This window comes from Osmerus eperlanus, unplaced genomic scaffold, assembly GCF_963692335.1.
Source record: "Osmerus eperlanus unplaced genomic scaffold, fOsmEpe2.1 SCAFFOLD_809, whole genome shotgun sequence".
Lineage (NCBI taxonomy): Eukaryota > Metazoa > Chordata > Actinopteri > Osmeriformes > Osmeridae > Osmerus > Osmerus eperlanus.
Genome location: NW_026911281.1, coordinates 6,161 through 12,662, shown reverse-complemented (window position 1 = coordinate 12,662; position 6,502 = coordinate 6,161). Strand labels below are relative to the sequence as shown.

The following is a 6,502-nucleotide window of genomic DNA, read 5'->3' as shown; positions in this document are numbered from 1 at the left end:
TGCCACCCTTCTTTCTCTCCAACTTGCTCTTTCCTTTCCTCCAGCTGCTCCAACCTACACACACACACAACTTCCACACAGTTTGGATCTTGTTTTTCTCACGTCCACCTGATCGAAGAAGGAGATGGTGATTGGTTGACCACTCTGATCATTCAGCGAACCATACGCTTCTCCCTCCCTCCTCTCCTTCTCCCTCCTCCTCCCCTTTCCTCTCCAACCCTCTCCTCTCCAATATTCTTCACCTTCACCTCTCCTCTCCTCCTCTCCCCTGTGCGTCACCAGCAGACTGGTATCCTGTGTGTCTGAAACTGAGGAGGGTGAGGGAGGGGTGTCGGGGGGGGAGGAGAGGGGAGGCTGGGAATAGAGGGGCCCCCCTGGCCCCACGCCATCAGTCTTGGCACCCATTTTAATCTGAGTGTGAGTGTGTGTGTGTGTGTGTGTTGAGCCTGGGTGTGTTTATGGGCAGTTTGTTTGTGTACTCGAACAATCTTGTTGTTTCTGACCCCTGTGTGTACATTGATGAGTGTACGTGTCGTCTATAGGAGAGTGTGTGTGTGTGTGTGTGTGTGTGTGTGTGTGTGTTCCCCGCCTCCCTCCACAGCTTTTCCCACAGAAGCCTCGGATGCCCGCTCTGCCACACGGCCAGCTCCTTAACATGTGACTAATTCAAACCTGGCAACCCACACTGATGTCATCCCCCTTTCTGAGAGACGGGTCGTGGGCCCAGCGGAGCTCCAGCTGAGGCCCAGAGCTCGCTGCCTGTCTGCCCAGCCCCGGCTCACCCGTCCTGGGTTAGGCCCTCTCCATGGGGCTTTGCGGCCTCTCGTTCAGACTCCCACACAGTCACACCTCTGTGTTCCACTCTGGAGAGTGGTGACTCCTTATTAAGACTCATTATATTCATACTGAGCATTCTGAGTGTTCCCAGCCCAAGGAGCCGAGAGAGGGATTAGGGAGGGAGGGAGAGAGTGATGGGGGGGAGAGAGAGAGAGAGAGGTAGGGGGAAAGAGAGAGAGATGGAGGGAGAGAAAGAAATGGTGGGAGAGAAAGAGATGGTGGGGAGAGAGAGAGAGATGGAGGGGGAGAGAGAGATGGAGCGGGAGAGAGGGGGATGGAGGGAGAGAAAGAGGGGGATGGAGGGAGAGAGAGATGGAGGTGGAGAGAGAGATGGAGGGGGAGAGAGAGATGGAGGGGGAGAGAGAGGGGGATGGAGGGGGAGAGAGAGAGAGGGGGAGGGGGGAGAGAGAGGGGGATGGAGGGAGAGAGAAAGCTGTGTTCTGGCACGATCAGGGCCGTTTACAGACATGGTTGAAGACATGCACGCCGGTCCAGCTCACTCGAATCTGGAAATCCCTCCCTGCCTAGCTACGACGTAGCCTGCGAGCAGTTAGCTAGCCGTGTACATTCACATGCCTGGGCGTGCCACTGTAACTTAGATACAGTTAACGCTCATGCTAACATACTTATAGCAACATAAGGCTGTAATGCAAAGGAGCACTCAGCTCATACTGATGGACACTAGACCCATCACTAGCTCATAGCTCATATAGAAAAATTGGAATAAGCTAGTGTGGACACACATGTACTGTATCCTGCTCAGCAAAGCATAAATAGGTATGTTTTATCATCAGAGTGAAGCCCAGCAGTTGACTCCCATGTAAAATGGTGTTATTCCTCATTCCTAACCCATAACCCTGATTGTAATTTGACCTTGACACTAATTCTGTACCTCCTTAAACCCTAGAACTGGCACTTGTAGTTGTGGGGTCCAACAAAGGGGCTGTTACATTTACATTTTGTTTATCTTGTGCAAAGCTAATGCTAATGGTATGACAGTATATTTACATTTAGTCATTTAACAGACGCTCTTATCCAGAGCGACTTACAGTAAGTAACAGGGACATTCCCCCGAGGCAAGTAGGGTGAAGTGCTTGCCCAAGGACACAACGTCATTTGACACGGCCGGGAATCGAACTGGCAACCTTCTGATTACTAGACTGCTTCCCTAACCGCTCAGCCACCTGACTCCCTGTTACCCACAAGGGTAGTGAAACGAGATCACAAACACACACACACACACACACACACGTGCATGTTAAAATACAAAGCACATATTCAAGTTGGGATGTGTGTATCAGACAATCCAGACGCAACACGCACACAAATGCCAGAACGGAAATGTGAAAAAGGGCTTTGGGTACTCTGCCCCCTTATCATGGAATATGTTGCAGAATGTTTTAAAGCTCAGGGAACTAATATCACTGACTACTTTTAAATCTCGAATGAAAGAAATAGAGGCAGGTTCCCTAATATGTAAATGTTTCTTAAATTAACTCTACGTCACTGTTTCTTAGCTCTTAGCTTTTAGTTTCTTTTAATTTGTCTTGTTCTGTGTTTTTCTGTCTGTAACTCTGTGTTTTTTATGCTGCTGCCTGTCTTGGCCAGGTCTCCCTCGAAAAAGAGATTTTAATCTCAATGGGACTCCTGGTTAAATAAAGGTTAAATAAAATAAAAAAACACATACGAAATCTGTCACACAAACACAGTTGGTGGACAGCTGTTAGACATTTTGATAACCTTTCAGAACGTCTAGGCACATCAATCGATAAATCATTCTGTTATGGTGTCTGGGAGAAGGGGCCGATCTGTCAGCACTCACACACACATGCAAACACACACACTCCAACACGCACACACACACAACAACACACACGCACACCAACAAACAGACACACAAACATGCACCAACACACACACACCCCAACACACAAACAGCGGTTCTGGCAAATTTCATCGGTCACAGAGTTCAGTCAGTCTGTCCAGCAGGAATCAGCTGTCAGTGTCTGTGTACCCATGTGTGTGTCTGCTGTTGTTTTCCTAAGAGTGTGTGTATGCGTGCCAATCTGTCTACTAACTTTGGCTTTGTGCGTGTGTGTGTGTGTGTGTAAACAATCGAATGTATGAGGCCATTAGTTATTCCTTGACGAATGTCTGAGGTGAAATGGGGACATAAACGTGTGTGTGTGTGTGTGTGTGCGTTTGTGTGTGTGTGTGTGCGCCTATATTTCCATTGCCTCAGTCATGGGCAGTGTAGATAACTGCTTGAGGGATAAGGTGTTGGTAGTGGACTGTGAGGGTTCCCACTGCACAGCTCTAATGCTCTGTCTGTCGGGGGGCCAGGACCTCTCAGGAGTCAGGTGGCTGAGAGGTTAGGGAATCGGGCTAGTAATCAGAAGGTTGCCGGTCCGATTCCCGGCCGTGCAATATGACGTTGTGTCCTTGGGCAAGGCACTTTACCCTACTTGCCTCTGGGGAATGTCCCTGTACTTACTGTAAGTCTCTCTGGATAAGAGCGTCTGCTAAATGACTAAATGTAATGACTAAATTACCTCTCGGGGGGCCGGGACCTCTCGGGGGGCCGGGACCTCTCTCTTCTTTCTTTTCTCTTTCCACCCTCTTTCTTTCTCTCTATTTCTCTCTCTCTACCCTTCCCTCTCTCTCCTACCTTCTTTCCTCTGTCTCTCTCTCCCCTAAAGCAGGTGTCAGTGTTTGGCAAAGTCTTCTGATTTGGGGTGGGGGGGGGGGGGGCAGGGTACAGGTGTCCCCTATTAAAGTGATCTCTCAATCTCGTGCACCTGCATGATTAGAAAGCCAAAGAATGTCTGCCCGGTTAATCCTCCTGGTGATTTTTCTTTTTTTCCCTGACATATAACGCTCTCCTTTCTCTTTCTTCCTCCCCCCTTTCACCCCTCTCTCTCTCTCTGCCCTTTCTGTCTCTCTCTCTCTGTCGTCACCTCTGGCTCCCACCCTCCTCCCTGTCTCTATTGTCCCCCCTCTCTCTCTCTCTCTATCCCCCCCCTCTCTCTCTCTCTCTCTCTCTCTATCTCGCTCTCTCTCTCTATCCCCCCCTCTCTCTCTCCCCACCTCTTTCTATGTCTGTCTGTCTCTCTCTCTCTGTCTCCCTCACCCCCCCTCTCTCCCTCACCCCCCCTCTCTCCTTCACCCCCCCTCTCTCTCTCTCTCTCTCTCTCTCTCCCCACCTCTCTCTGCCTCTCTCTCTCTGTCTCCCTCTGTCTCCCTCTCTCCCTCACCCCCCCTCTCTCTCTGTCTCCCTCACCCCCCCTCTCTCCCTCACCCCCCCCTCTCTCTCTCCCCACCTCTCTCTGCCTCTCTCTGTCTGTCTCCCCTCCCCCCCAGGGTACAGCCTCGGTGCTCCAGCGCAGGTCTGACAACGAGGAGTACGTGGAGGTGGGCCGCCTGGGCCCCTCCGACTACTTTGGTTAGTATCCCAGCACCCCAACCACCCCTGCTACCTGGCCACAGGGCACCAGCATCTCTCTAGAAGCAGATGCAGTGTATTCATTTGATTTTCTAGATTTGAATTCAAACAACATATATATATTACATTATGCGGAAACTGAATGAAAACTCCAAATAGAATCTGTAGTCTTCGGAGCCTCACCAAGAAGCTCTGGTGAGGCGGAGATCTGTCGACAGTTTGGTCACCTGCTTTCGACAAGCGCTCTTACTGCACTGCCTGTGAGGTGTGTTGTATAGGGGTACACATGGGCCAAGACCTTACTGCAGTGGCCTGGGTTTGAATATGTGTGCTTGTGTGTGTGTGTGCGTGCGTGTGTGTGTGTGTCCAGGCGAGATTGCCCTGCTGCTGAACCGGCCGCGGGCAGCCACAGTGGTGGCGCGGGGGCCCCTGAAGTGTGTGAAGCTGGACCGGCCCCCGCTTCGAGCGCGTGCTGGGGCCCTGCTCCGAGATCCTGAAGAGGAACATCCAGAGATACAACAGCTTCATCTCCCTCACAGTGTGAACAACCCAGGAAGCACCTCACCAGCGGGGGAGGGGGGGGGGGGGGTTCGGAAGGGGGTGGGGGGGTTGAAATGGGGGGCGGGGGGGTTGAAATGGGGGGCGGGGGGGGAGGGGGGGGGGACAACAAGGGGCGCTTGCTGCTTCCTGCCTTTAAATTATATTTCTTTTTCTTTTGAATATAAATATAAAAGCTATATTTTTTATTTGGGTTTTGTGTCGCGTGTCTCTGGATCTCGTGCACTTAGACTGGGAGCCGCCACGCTGTCGCTTAGCTTCAGAGTGAGCGGAATCACGGACGGGGCACGGCAGGAGGACAGAGCTACAGTCATAGGTTGGCTTTGTATGTGTACGAGTTATACCGTACGGCGATATATCTAGTATTTCGATATACGATATATATCGATATACTGTATAAATCGGCTATATATGAAGCATGCTTTTGAGAATGTACAAAGAAAGCTATCGTTGCACCTTGGTATGTAGTGGTGAAGTACTGACCTGAAAGATGTTTTGGTTAAAAGATGGTTTGTGGTGTTCTGTGAGTTTAGTTCGAGACCTGACCGAAGTGAAGTCAGTTACAGACAGCGACAGGGAGTGGGTGTGTTTATTGTCTTGCACGCTGGCTGCAGTTTTGCCTTTTAATTCGCTTCTGGGGGTGTTGGGGTCGAGGTGTGTGGTGCCATTTCTCCTTCGAATCAAATCCCACTGCCTGACTCACCCCACCACAGTTACATAGAGATTAAAAAATATATATACATATTATTTATGTTTTATTGGTATCATTACTGCTTTGTTTAGCTGTGCTTTTATTGCTGGTACTGAAGTCTAGAGAGGTTATTCGGAGTAGTTTGTTTTTGATTAGAGATTTTAATATAGGACTATGGTCTGTCATGTGAGGAAAAGTGTCGTATTTTATTTTGAAAAAGCAAAGTTCTAACGTTTCCTGACGTATATGTTCCAAGATTTAATTGGGGAGACGTTTTTTTTTCCAAAAGCGCGATAGTGTTATCACTTCATTTGATAGGCGCTCACACACACACACATCACACACACACCTCACAGCATACCTAGACAGTACACAGCTCTTGCATACTTTACTCACAATCACACTGCACTCATGCACTGAAAACACACACTCAGAAACTCTCTCAGGATGGATATGAATTCCCAATATGGCTTCCATACGTACTAATGTCTAACCCGTTGCTTTTCCACATTTATTTTGCTGTTTGTGTGCTGTAATGCTTGGTGAAATATTTTGCATCACGTGAAAAAAAATCCTAATATTCAATGGTTTCAGCAGTTTGATTCAGCAGTTTGATTCTGTCGTTTTTTTTCTGTCTGATGTTCATTCAAATGTATGAACAGAGAATGTCAGTCACTGGAGCTGAAATTCCGTTTTCCACGTCGCACAATGTTGATCGACGCCAGTTGTTGTACAAGGAGAGCTATTGAACAGCCTCTCTCTCTCTTTCTCTCCATCTCTCACAAGTTCTCATCTCTTCTTCAGCAAATAAAGACGAGCTTCTCAACACCACTTGATTGGAGTCTTTCTTTCCAGGGGTGCTGTGTCTCTTTTGTTCTTCTCTTTTCTCTCTCTCTGTCTTGTCTCTCTCGCTCTCTCTCTCTCTCTCTCTCTCTCTCTCTCTCTCTCTCTGTCTTCTCTCTCTCTCTCTCTCT

At 49.1% G+C, this 6,502-nt stretch overlaps 1 pseudogene; it reads left to right on the top strand.

The window, feature by feature from the left end:
• Positions 1-4,197: 4,197 nt before the first annotated feature.
• On the top strand, positions 4,198-4,847 carry LOC134015835 (cAMP-dependent protein kinase type I-beta regulatory subunit-like; annotated as a pseudogene).
• Positions 4,848-6,502: the final 1,655 nt, after the last annotated feature.